The sequence below is a fragment of the Siniperca chuatsi genome, linkage group LG21, assembly GCF_020085105.1.
Source record: "Siniperca chuatsi isolate FFG_IHB_CAS linkage group LG21, ASM2008510v1, whole genome shotgun sequence".
Lineage (NCBI taxonomy): Eukaryota > Metazoa > Chordata > Actinopteri > Centrarchiformes > Sinipercidae > Siniperca > Siniperca chuatsi.
Window position 1 is genome coordinate 7,309,532 of NC_058062.1, and position 14,354 is coordinate 7,323,885.

The window sequence follows — 14,354 nt, forward strand, 5'->3', positions numbered from 1 at the left end:
GTTTAAATGACTAGAGGGGGTTCTAAATCGTCATTCAACATTGTCATTCATAGTTATCCTGCAAAGTGTGATTCTACCCTGGACATTTTTTGGAGACGGAGACACAGATTTAAAGTATCTGCCAAAACAGTACATATATCATGTATCAATACCACTCACAGCATCTGGTAAAACTCATGAGTTCCTGCAGCAAATGGAATACAAAACAGAAGAAAACTTCAAAACTTTTCTATGAGTCAATCAGCTCTCAGTGGAAAAGAAATAAAAATCCCTCTTACTCTACATGAGGAGAAGTCAACAAAAACATTTTTTTTTTTTTTAGCCAAGCCCTCACTGGTTTGTTCTGCCAAAGACACAGAGTATTCAGTACACCATGAGCTTCTAAATAGGGAGAGGTTCTGGGTGAGTGTGCTTGTGTTTGGAGGAATCATCATCAACGTCTGTATTGTCCTCAATTAGCTTACAACAATCACAGTGCAGAATTAGCAGCGTGTGACAAGTGTGTTTTAAAGCCCAGCTGTGATATGCCGGCATGTTCATTTAGCTGGCTCCAACATGAATAAAGCGAAATTAAACACAAACTCGTGTCACCCACTCTTTCCTCTGAGGAAAAACTGCCATTCATCAACGTAAGCACTTCCTGTTAGGAAACTGAAGTGCCACCCACCATTCAAAGCAATCTTACTGCTCTCCTTTACACCAAAGCCCCGTGAACGCCAGAATTGAAAGGGCACACACAAACAACATGCCATGATGCTGCAGCTAGTTTCATTGTGCTTTAAAGGACAAGACTGGTGTTTTTGCATATTTTATTAAAAATCCTGCATACTTAACATTAGTGACGACTATTTGCGCACCACAGGCCTTTGGATTGATGGATGTGGTTTTTCTCGAATCTCCAAGTAGTTAATGGTTTCAGTTCATGTCATTATGGTATGAAAATTAAAATGCCGTGACCCAATCAGTATTTTTTACCATATGAATTACAGGTACAACATTTACATGAAGACTGTCATGTACAGATGAAATATAAGCATTATTAAACTGATCGAAAACATAAGCCTGTTTTACTACTGCATCACTCATGTAAACGTGCCTTTGTAGTTTTAGAAAATGTTAATAAAATGAATTGTGGGAAGCTCCAGCAAGATTTGAATCAGCTGCCTCACAGCAGCCTGTTTGATGCAAGAAACTACCAAATTCACATGATCCTTTTCACAGTGTCTATTTTTTACTTTACTGTTACTTTTTCTGGGTTTAATTTTATGTATGCACATTTCATACAGTAGCTTGGGAATGGGATGATGTTTGGACGCTGGCTCTTAGATCTTAGTTGTTGGAACTTCCCACCGGCATATGGGTGAACCATCTGGAAGAATCACTGCTTTCAAATTCATTTCATATGACAAACATGAATCTCAAGTCTGTGCACGTAGATTTCCATACTGTAGTGACATGAAGTGAAACCAATGGCTGCTTGGACGACACAATATGAAAACATCCACATTTCATTTACAGGGTGCAGGGTACACTACGATTGTTTGGCCAATTATCAATTATTAGTTATTATTAGTTTTCATCGAGACACTACAATTGATTGGACCTAGTGGAAGGAGTCTCTTCTAGTCTAGGCCAGTTGCTGTTGACAGTCAAGAGATAAACTTTTAGTGTGTGGTGTTTCACAATTTATCTACTGAATCAGTTGCCTCCTTTCATTCTCACTAAAATTGTATGACTGGAAATGGGACTTTCAACTTCAGCAGTAAGAGACCCTGTCTAAAATCAGCAATGAGATGAAACAATAGTAGTGTGCCATGATTTAAAGATAATTATTTCATTATCTAGTTCACCCAGGTTTCATCAGCAAAAGTTCACTCACCTACAGCTCTGTGCAGAGAGTTTACTGTCCTTGTTTCCCACATATCTCTATTTACCATTTCACCTAGATTTGTCTTTTTGACTCCACAAATTGCATGATAAATGAGAAAGGCAAACAGTTTTTTGATTGATGACTATTAAATAAATTGATGGGTGTGGGGTGTCTGGTCTTCATAGGTTTCAATAATCTTTTAGCCTATCATAGCTTTAGTGATATACTTTTGAAAATGGTCATTAGAAATGTTAAGAACAGATGACATGGTAAAACTGTCAATATCATGTAAAACATAGTATGGTCGTAATGTTCCTCCTTGAGCCTTTGCTTTGTCTTGTCATTGCTGCAAGCAAGAAAATGTCAACACAATAAACATTTTTTAACTGATTTAACTTATTTCTTTCCTTAAATTACAGTAGATTGTGCAGACACAACTCAATACAAATGAAAGTAACAGTTTGTTTTTATTTTTAAATGAGGCGAGGAACAATTACAGCTGCATAATCTTATTGGTCCAAAAAATCAATAAACTCTGTACAACTTAATTATGTTGGTGACTGTTGTTTATCTGGAAGCCAAACAAAACTTGGTGCCTGAAGCTTGAAAGCATTCTGATTGGTCCACAATGCTAATGATCAGGGTCTCAAGCTTAGTAGATTTGTTGTTCAAGTATAAACAATTTATATTGAAAAAGTAGTTTGGTAGGAACACATATTTCACTCTTCACTGCTGCCCTTTGAGGAGAGAAGGGAAAAACACATTTAGCTAATTATCACAGAACTTTAATTGTCTAGGTAAATAAAGGAGGTCTAAAATAAACAACTGCCCTCTACCCTGCCTCCATGCTACACTTCCATGCTCCTCTTTTCTCCTCCTTCCATCTCTCCCACAGTCCAGCTGCTCCATGACAGAGGCTATGTATTATCACACCCACCCTGAGCTGCCAGCTTTTATAAATAACATCTCAGAGTAAAACTGCCAAGTGTAAAATTAAGCCCATAACTTACTTTCGGTGTTATGTCCAGCACACGTGGTTGCATCTTTTTCCACAGCAACTGTGGTCCATTCAGGGATATTTTTAAAAAGAGAAACAACGCAACTTTAAAGGCTGGTCAAACATATCATCTGCAGGTACAAAATACACTAACCTTCAAAGCAGCAAGAACGTGAACAGGACAATGTTTGTGAACAGTTTAAACAGAGGGACTGTTTATGAAAAGATGGAGGAGGGTGGTGGGGTCAAGGGGCAGGGAAGAAACATAGGTTTTGGAAACAACTCGAACCTTGAAATGTACTGGAGTGCAGAACAGCAGTCAGGACGCAACACATTATCCCAGCCAGGCCAAACATCCTCATTACATCACTAGCACAGATCTGGCTGACTGCTCTCCTGCATGCAAACACTACAGGCTGGCCAAAGTACATCTTGTCAACTCATCAACTTTTTCAGCAGACAGACGGCACAAACACAAACATTGTCGTGAATCATCTCCAGACTGAAATATGTGATCACTTGAATTCCACATTCCACAGTTCCTTTATTGTTCTACACTTCAGCCTAATCTATGGACATGGAAAACATGCTGGTGCAGACCAGAGGGTAAAGCAAATGTTTCAAACATACATAAAACTGGCAAGGGTCAAACTGTCGATTCACACTGAACACACAAAATCAAAGAATGATAGAAGAAGAAGACATAGGAAACTTGTTGTCACAGAAGAGCACATGACTAGCAAGTGTGCCAGGAGCTCAAAGGGAGGGACAGATGACTACAAGAGGGTCGTTGTGCAGTCCAACCTGCCCTGAGGTCCTGTTGCTATGCTTCAGTCGTCATCCCATCACGCTGTCAACATGAGGAAAATCATTATTAGCTCAATAATGTACTTGTGTGTGTGTGTGTGTGTGTGCACATGCACGCGTTAGAGCGTGCAGATGGTGACACATGGCTTGTGTATTGTCTTACATTTGAATGTGGAAAAACTTAAATATTAAGTATACAAGACTAAATTAACACTAAAAATGGAACGTTTGATGGGTAAATCACATTGTGAGCGGACCATCTCTGCCCTGCAGGCCTTTCCTATCAGCCACAGTGTCAGCTCCTGTTGTTATATCTCCATGCAACAGGCTAAACGAAGACCAGAGTGGAATATGGCCATCACCATCACATCCTCACCTTAGCAAGATGAGTTTACATTTGAGCTGTCACTGACATGAAGGCCAAAATGGACCAAGACTGTGCATGACCACCACCTATAATCAGTCAAAATGTGCACCAGTCAGAAGCAGTTACAGGTAAATTGTGTATATTTGTGTGTCTGTCTGCCACATTAGTAACAGCTTTAAAGCTAATGAGAGAGTTATGGCGCTCTTTATTGTCTCCGCTCTTAAAAGAAGCTACATGACAAATGTGACGCAGTTTAAGAGCAAGACTGAGTGATTGTTTGAAAGAAAAATCCCCCCTATAACACACAAACACTGTTATAGAACAGATATTGTCCCATGCAGTACTCCTGGGGTTCACATGGATGCTGAATGATTTGTGAATTTGAGCATCATAAATGTTATATATGTTTTGCAAAATTAAATCATATTATATAAAACATGTAAGAAATATATTGTCAACTCAACAGGTTGAGGACTCTGGGTACAGCTGAAAGTAATTCAGAGAAATTAAGTAGAACTTGACAAAACAGATTTAACAGAATGAGAATCACTGCTTAAGTCCATTTACCATTACAGATTAGGTAATAAGGCGAGATGACCTGAGAATGGATGGATATTTTTTCACTTAAGACAGACACCGAATGCTCAAGGCCAGCTAGGAAAATGGCACACACACACACACACCAATTAAATTAGAAAATAACCAAGGGGAATAAAGGGCACTGCCAGTGTCGTGGAGTCTGGTTCTTGCTTGACAACCGCTAATACAATAATTATTAGTCTTATTATTATTCCTATCATTATTATTCCTATTATTATTATATTCATATTAATATTATTACCACTACCATTACTATTATTTTAAATCTTGATTTGGAATTTCCATTGTGCTCTCTATTTCCCCAACCGATCGAGGCAGATAACCGCCCACCTAGAGTCTATAGGTTCTGCTCGAGGGTTTCTGCCTGTCTGTTTTTCAATTCAGTTGGGCTTTATTGGCATGGAAAACAGATGTTAACATTGGCAAAGCTTGTGTGAAATAAAAACATAAACAGAAAAAATATAGTTATCATTGTACTGACTACTACTATTGCTATCGTTCGGTTTCTAGCATCTCCCTGATGTCTCCCAGCTCAGAGGTAGCAGGTGGAGGGACTGTGGCAGTAGGCTAGGCTACAAATGCAGCATAGCTCCACTGCTGTCGGTGGGGAGGGCGACCGGGGGTCAGCTTCTGCAGTATGGCTCCGCTGTAGGGGGTGGGGAGCGGGGACAAAGGGCAGGTGCTGCTGCATATCTCTGCTGCTGTGGGGGGGTAGAGGGGCAAGGGGCAGGTGTTCCTTGCTTCCATTGCCAAGTGCTGAATTGTTGGGTCTCTGTAAATAATATTATAATGAAATAACTTCTGTTGAATGAATTGGCACTATATAAATAAAATTGAATTGAATTGAATAAATGAAAATGAACCACATAAAAAGGTACATTTAAAGCAACAGAACATCTGCCTCCAGTATAATTTGTTAGAGTGTATTGTCTTATTGTTAATGATGCCTGAATACCAAACAGAGAGATGTGATAAAAATTCAGGGTACAACATCTTACATTTAAATATTATAACTATATTCTTCTATTTCAGTAAAAGCATATTAGGGACATAAATGGGGGGAAAACCACTGGTAGCAGTCCAACTCGTAAGCAACTGGAATAAACACAAATTCAAAATTGCCTTGATTGTGTTCAAACATATTGTCAACATCATCAACAACTGTTAATCATTTATTGATGTTTTGAAAATGTCAGAATCAACTCAACAATTGACTGAAAAATAATCACTGACTGATTCATGGATCAGACTAAACAACATACGTAAGTCAGTTTGATGAAACAGATGGCAGAACGGCCTGCTGTTATCATGTTCAAATACAAGCACTTCTGTTCTAGAGAGCTGAAATGTGGCCTTTTGTATTGTGCTCTTAGACACACAAACACACACAGACACACTTCAGACTGACAGACCAAATGTAATTGTGTAAAGAGGAAAGAGAACCTATACATGCCCCCAGGTAGCCAGTTACCCACAGTGCAGTGCAACAGAGGCCTGAGGATACTCTTTGTCTGCTGGCTGCGATGATGAGCCACTATAAATAAAAGGAGATGATAGTCTCTGGCAGGCATTATAATGGCCTGTGGGGGGTATTGTGTAGATATTGTCAACACTGTGGCAGACATCAACTAAACATACGTCAGTCTCAACACATTTGACAACAACTGAATCTTTCCTTTCCCCTAAATGATACTTGCTGAACATAAAGATGCTGTGTAGTGAGTTTATAGGGGTACTTTGGATTGTTTTTACATAAGGAGGTATGAGTTATTTGCTCATAGTGATATTGGCTGATGCTACAACTCCTGTGAATTGGTGATTTTCCAGCATGCTGGTGGCTCAATGGACAAAAGTGAACATCAGCAAACAGGGTCAAGCTATGAGAAACATCCCTCTAAAGCAGGGATTTTCAAAGTCTGACAACGCCCCCACTCCCTCCCTCCAGCTCCTGCCTCCAAACCCCACCAGCCAACACCCTCCAGATACCATCTATGGAGGATGTAAACAGAATGTATAATGTTGACATCTTTTTGAGTCTTTAGCTCAATACTGATTTGACAACACATTGATTATATATATATATATATATATATATATATATAAATAAATAAATGTTTGTGTCTTTACCTGGGCAGGTACTTCAGTTAGCACAAAATTACATTTATGTATGAACAATTTAGCACCAGACAAACATGGGGAGAATATGTAAACTCTACACAGAAGAGGATGGGGCTGGAAAATAAAAAAAAAAAGTTGAACTAAAGTGAAGATACTGTCATGGTTTTGTGTTTGTGTTTGGTTATTTCCTGTTTTATTTTGAAATATTCTCCTTCCCTCATGTGTCTGTTAGTTTTGCTTCCTGTCTTGGATTGCTGTGATTGTTTTCACCTGTGTCAATTGGCTTCACTTGTGTGTCGTTGGCTCCCCTACCTGAGTCTATTTAAGTCTGTGTCTTCCTCTGTTTTGTTGTATGTGTGTTAAGCTTCCTGACCCTAGTGGGTTGTAGTTCTTGGATTTATGTTCTGTTTCTGGTATACCTTTGTTTATGGACTTTTGGTATTTGCCCGCTCCCTGTTGGACTTGTTTGCCTTTTTTTGACTGCTTACCTGGTTGTGACCACTGCCTGCTTGTAACCCGAGTAAGCCGTGTTCTTTTCATTAAAACTGTTGAACTGAACCTGCTCTGTCTACGTTTGGGTCCTCCCTGTTTTCTGGCTTGACATTTAAACATGACAGATACTGAGGTTAAACTTAAAAAAACAAAAACAAAACAAAACAGACAAATCACCAGCTGTCACAGTGGACCCACTGCAGCGCCTGTGCTTGCTCCTATTTGTACCTCCCCCTACTTCCCTGATGAAACAACAGACTATAGGCAATATGTTATTTCTGTCACTGGCTGGAGCTGTGACTGAGCAGAGCAGCCTGCAGGCTGAGTGATAGAGCAGCAGTCAGTATGAAGTGGGATCAATCAGGAGGTCATAATATACTGCAGGTGACAGCACCCTGCCGGACTCTGCAATCCAGGCTGGAAAATAACAATGTGTGTCATTGGCCTGCCTTTCACTGACAAGCAAACTGGTACATGGCTGCCTGGGATATGACTCTACTTCAGGTAGTAAGTCAAATATTTTAGCAATAAGTTATTTCTTTGTGCAACTTTATGCAGAAGTACATTTGCAGAGCCTTGTTTTGGTAACACAAACCTTACTTCACTAGTGATATGTGGCAATGGTGGCTTTTTGCAACCTTGTCAGAGTGGCAGACTATTTAAAGGCGTTGGCCTGGTAGAGAGGCTGCAATATCTTTGCCTTCTATCGTGATCTTCAGTTTAAGATCCCCAAGTGACTTTTTTAAGTCTACAGTGAAACAAAGTCCTTTTTCATTTATGAAAACAAACATAACTGCAACTGTTTGGAAATATCTTCAAATAAATGGTTTTGTACACTTATGCAGTGTCTCCAGTTTGCTAAAATAGCTTTGGATAAAAAGGGTATACTGTAAATAGTAAGTATTCCAAAATGAGTTGTAATTTCTCAAATGTCTCATTTTAGAATGAAACTCTCAAATGCACAACATAGCTAGATACACACAATGTGGAGTCACTCAATGCTTCACACGGAGGGAATGAGTGCCTCTTGCAGAGCTCTATTGCTGTGTTCTCCCTGGCAGTGTGACCTCATCATGCTCCGCTGGCCTGCTAGCTTCTGACCCTCTGGCCCTATACCCCTTCCAGCTAGCACTCAACCAGCCAATGATCTGCGTTGTTCCCCTGGCTCACACTCTCGAACCATCGGGACAGACGTCTAAGAGCCAGTCAGGGTATTTGAGGTGAAAGGGCAGCAGCCTCTAAGTGAAAAGGAAATTGCAGTTTTTAAATAATCAAGTGTGAGACTAAATCTCTTGTTTGTTCGAGTGCTGCACAACTTTCATATGTACAGTAGGTGCAAAGTAGTAACAGTTGGTCCGTAGCAAAAATTGCCACGAAACAAATATTTAATATTTGAATATCAGAATGAAAGCTGGCTACATGGAATACACAGACATATTGATAAATTAGCTTTTTGACCAAAACTGCAACAGTTCAATTCACCTCCATGTCTATAGTTTGTTACAGTGCATGATTTTGCACACTGTATACTGCAGATAGAGATCTGCAAAGGTACTAGATACACTGAGCATGCAGAGGTGAAACAGCAACCAATCACTGGATTTGTTTACCATAATGCAACAGATGCAGATATGGTGACACAAGCTAGCAGCTGAGCTGTCGTGTTGTCTCTTTGACTGCACCCTATCTAGGCATGCATTCCCAAAATGTTATTTAACCCATTGTTGTACTTAAGTAACTACAAATAGCATGCACTATAAATTACTGACCATTTTAGAAAACGTGTAGATGATTTCCTGTCTTTCAGACACCCACTGTAGTCCAATTAAGTTGATCTTATATGATAATCAACTTGCAGTCATAAAGCTTGCTTGAGATAAGTATTTGGTAACCTTTACTTTTTGTCAAACTATGTTAATTGTTCTGGGGGTTTTTTCCCAACAAAAAAGGCCAATATAGAGCATCCTTGGATGCACCACAAACTGTTTTTAAAACAGCCCCTGCTTACAAATGCATTACCTCATGAAGATGTTTTAATTCAGCAAAAAAGCTGATTGTTCATGGTCACAGATTACCAACAGTATCTCCAGCATGTTGATTTTCATTTTGTACTGGCATGAAAAAAAAAAAAAAAAACAATGGCTGCCAACCAATGGTTTGCTTTGAAAAGTAGTTTGCAATAGTACAAAGTTCATACGATCACTGCCTCCTTCCCCTCAGCAGGAAATATAAAAAAAAATTTAAAAACCACCAATTCAACTTTCTTTTTTTCTTCCCCCAATTGGAGCTACATAAATTGTCATTATTTTCCAATATCATTCTGCCTTAGTATTTGTCGGAACAAGAAACTAAGACTATAATACATACTAGAGAATAGTGACGTATCATGCTTTAATATTTAAAGCAGTTACATCTGTATGTCTCTTAACTGTCTCTGCCTTGTTTGCAACAGTAACAACCCACTGAGCTTTGTTTCTCTTCTGGATGTTGAATTTATGCATGTATGGTGGACTACAATTTAAGTCTCTGTGTGTATTTGTTTGTGTCAACAAGTGTTGATGTCGACTACAGAGAACCAGTGAGTGACATTACATAATCTGAGGCCCGGAGGGAGTGTTAAATCTGGATATGGCCTGAAGCTCAACCCTGCAACCAGAAAACTACTGAGCAGGGACAACCAGCTAGCCAGTTGTCACTGTCCAACAGTCCACTATAATGAGACATCGCTGGATAGTGTTAGTCCACTTGTAAAAACAGACATTAGTTCAGTATGCTTCATCGGAAGTGCTTGTCGGATGGCCAAATAGTTTTGGAAACCCCCTTCCTCCACACTTTTCTGATGTCAGAATTGGGGGTCTGTGTCTGACAATTTCTGTAACTTTTGGAGACAATCTGACATTCTAATGTCATACTTCATGCTTCTTTTTTTTTTTGTTCTTGACAACTATTTCAGTCACTTTTCATGTGAACAAATGGGTGCAATACCAGGTACTTTCTTCTAGGGCTGCAACTAACAATTTATTTGTTTTTCATATTTTATCAACAAATCGAATTATTTTCCCTATGAATTGTTTTGTCTATAAAACATCAGAACAGTGAAAAATATCCATCTGTTTCCCAATGTCCAAGGTCATCAAATGTCTTGTTTTGTCAAACAGTCCAAAACCAAGATATACTTAGTTTTATTGTAAGACCACAAAAAGCAGCAAATGATTTGAAAACCTGAAACAATTTCTGTTTGTAAAACTGCCAACTATTTTGATAACTGAGTAATGAATTCTGTCAATTGATTAATCATTGCAGCTCTACTTCAAATCTTTTTTGCAGAGTGGGCTGCACCTTGGCTGCACATTTTCACAAACTGCCATGATCCTCTTAAGGACAATACTGGTCTGGCAAGGTTTAAGAGGTGTTTGATTATGTGGGCTGCCCAATAGATGATTAACAGTTTGCTTCTTCAGAAACATCATTATGAAAACATCTGACACCTGAATCAATTAATACATCACTCATTGGTCTTTGTTACCAATTTTGAAACTGGACAAACAAGAAACAAGCTGTTCTGCCAAACTTCTCTAGTAAAGTCAATTTAAAAATGTGCTTCTGAAGAAATCGAGAGATGACAAATCACATCATCATGTCCAAACGTTCCCCATATATCACAGATTCATCTGGCTTCCTGCTGTTGAGCTCAGTCTGTACTCAGTGGATGTTTTCCAGACTCAAATCTTAATACATGTATGTTTGTGTCAAATTCATGTCATTCAACTGTCAGTTCAGTCTTTAATTAAAAAGTGGGATATTGACAAACATCTTTTGTTATTCATGTTATAAAAATAAATAACCAACCAAGAAAAGCTCTTCCATCTGAATAACAAACTCTGGAATTACAACATGCATGGAGCAGAAGGCTTTAGGCTAACTGGTAAGAAAGAAAAACCCTTTCCAAAATAATCACCCAACAAGAAGCTTAACCTACATACTGCATGATTTGGAAACAAAGAACATGTGTTAGCTGAGGGCATTTCGGGTAATTGTCATAACATCCCATCCTCTTCTCTTCTTAACCAACCACATGCGGTAGGAACTCTAATCTGTGAACACAGACCTTTTGCAACATTATAGTTTTAAACCCCAACTGCTGTGTCATTTCCACATGCATGCAGCATGACTAGATGTTTCTGCCTGCCTTCTGTCTCAAAGGCATGTAAAAACAAACAATGGTTAGACAATCTTTAAATTTACTGATATAATGCCCGATATTACCCTTTTATTCATCAGATCAGCACGTCAGTGTTTATCTGCGGGAAGCTCTTGTTTTCTTTTGGCTTGATATTAGTTGAATCTATACACATCTATATAAGTCACAATTGCGTATCTCTCATTAGACAGAAATTATTTTCCTGAGCTAGTGGACCAGAGCAAAGCATTAGCAGTGAAGTTATTGTTCAGAGTCAGGACCTGCCACAGGCTGAAGAGAAGACGAGGCCAAATTAGTAAAGTCACTTATACAACCACATAAATTGCAAAAATATCCATAACAGCAGGTTCTTTAATTTAGTATTCAGTCTAAAATCTTTTTCAAAACCTGTCTCAAAAAAGATTTCAAAAATTTAAAAGCTAGAAAATGAATAGCTGCAGAAAAGTTTTTAAATATTAAAGCTATCAAATGTGTTTTTGACAATGTTTTAAAGTAACCATAATTTTTCATCTTATTGACTCTTATTAATTTAAAATATAAATCTACAGTGAAGTGAAAAACATTATCTTGGTAATTAAGTTTGAACCAACATGGGGACTTGACATGGACATTGCAGAATTGTTTTATACATCATCACATTCCTTTATGACAGTTAACCTTTATCCACACTGGTTAGACCTTGCCCAACAGAAGTGTCCATTTCTGGTAAATCAATTAATCACCAGAAAAACATGTTTGTCATGAGCAGCACCTGGCCTTACGATGAAGCACCTCTGCCACACTCTGCCATTTGTCTTGGGTCAGACAATGACTAACTCAGGCTCACGGTCCGCTGTTTATCCATCTGCCAGTTCATACTTTGTTAAGTCTTGTCCAACAATGTAAACAAGAGGATTAATATAATTTGACAAAAACATCCATTCCATTACTCTTGCAGTTAAACTGTATTCCGGTATGCTGAATTCAAATACTAAAAGACCACATGAAGCACTGCAGAATTATACTTGAACTGGTAGTTTTAAATGTGATAATGATAAAACAATAAATTACAGTCTGAACAGTAAATGACAAGTTGTGTTTACCTACAGATTGTGTAAATACTAAAAGAAAAGTCACCTTAAAGTAACAGACTACAGATTAATGTACTTTCTTGTCGATTACATGACAGGCTTACAAGGTTTCATTTTATTTTGAAAACAATCTACCACACCTTGATCTTCTCCATCAGACCTCCCTGTACACCCCTGTCAGTTGACCCCCTTCCTCTAACACCAACCTTGTTGTCTTCCCAAACAGTGTGTTAAATGCCATCTGACAAGTGAACAAACATCATAGGGGCCCTCCACATCTAATTGGGACCAGGGAGCTGTGGATGCCCCAGTCAGGACCTATAGGAGGGGATGCGGGGGGAGGTCAATGAGGAGTTGTGATGAGGCCCCAGAAATGGGGTTTGTTTACATATTCCTGTATTAGGGCAAATGAGGAGGCCCCGCTGTAACCCCATTGGGCTTACAGAATGCTGAGAATGGATTTTTAGAAGCAACTGTCTGATCGCAAGACTCAGGAGGAAATTAAACTTTGATCTCAGAAAATTGAAAATGGTATTTTATTGTTACTGGACTAGGCTTGAAAGTAAGCAGGCATCCATGCTCCTTCATGGGTGGAACAGGGGATTTCCAGTATAAATAGTTACATACAGCATGCATGTACATTAGATGTACATTTTTGATTTGGAAATTGGGAATATCGTGAAAAACTCTGTGATTACTTGGGCAACATTTCTAAAAACAGACAAAAGCTAAGCCTGGAGTCAGAAACAAAACAAGATGCTCCTGTGGGATTAAAGCCAACAGCACTGTGTCAACTTCTTGCGATCACAGCTGCTCAAAATGAGCCGGTTATATATATACACACACAGTGGTGTGAAAAAGTGTTTGCCCCCTTCCTTGTTTTTTTGTGTGTTTGTCACACTTAAATGTTTCAGATCATCAAAGAAATTTAAATATTAGTCAATACAAGTAAACTCAAAATGCAGTTTGTAAATGAAGGTTGTTATTATTTAGGGAAAACAAAATCCAAACCCACATGGCCCTGTGTGAAATAGTGATTGCCCCCTAAACCTAATAACTGGTTGGGCCACCCTTAGCAGCAACAACTGCAATCAAGTGTTTGCGATAACTTGCAATGAGTCTTTTACAGCGCTGTGGAGGAATTTTGGCCCACTCATCTTTGTAGAACTATTGTAAATCAGCCACATTGGAGGGTTTGAGAGCATGATCTGCCTTTTTAAGGTCATGCCACAGCATCTCAATTGGATTCAGGTCAGGACTTTGACTAGGCCACTCCAAAGTCTTCATTTTGTTCTTCTTCAGCCATTCAGAGGTGGACTTGCTGGTGTGTTTTGGATCATTGTCCTGCTGCAAAACCCAAGTTCGCTTCAGCTTGAGGTCACGAACAGATGGCCAGACATTCTCCTTCAGGAGTTTTTGGTAGACAGCAGAATTCATGGTTCCATTTATCACAGCAAGTCTTCCAGGTCCTGAAGCAGCAAAACAGCCCCAGACCATCACACTACCACCATATTTTACTGTTGGTATGATGTTCTTTTTCTGAAATGCGGTGTTACTTTTACACCAGATGTAATGGTACACAAACCTTCCGAAAAGTTCAACTTTTGTCTCGTCAGTCCACAGAGTATTTTCCCAAAAGTCTTGGGGATCATCAAGATGTTTTCTGGCAAAAATGAGACGAGCCTTAATGTACTTTTTGCTCAGCAGTGGTTTTTGTCTTGGAACTCTGCCATGCAGGCCATTTTTGCCCAGTCTCTTTCTTATGGTGGAGTCATGAACACTGACCTTAACTGAGGCATGTGAGGCCTGCAGTTCTTTGGATATTGTTTGTG

General features: G+C 39.0%; 1 protein-coding gene across 5 annotated transcripts in view; it reads right to left on the reverse strand.

The window, feature by feature from the left end:
- stat5a (signal transducer and activator of transcription 5a) overlaps window positions 1–14,354 on the reverse strand; it is a 53,448-nt gene that overhangs the window by 25,653 nt on the left and 13,441 nt on the right. Inside the window, exons 2-3 of one of the 5 annotated variants that reach the window (XM_044182785.1) lie at window positions 3,672–3,717; window positions 2,881–2,928 (exon numbers count right to left, since the gene is read on the reverse strand). The exons of the other annotated variants lie outside the window; for them this stretch is intronic. The gene's annotated coding sequence lies outside the window, so the exon portion shown is untranslated. The remainder of the gene's footprint in view (window positions 1–2,880; window positions 2,929–3,671; window positions 3,718–14,354) is intronic. 5 annotated transcript variants of the gene reach the window in all.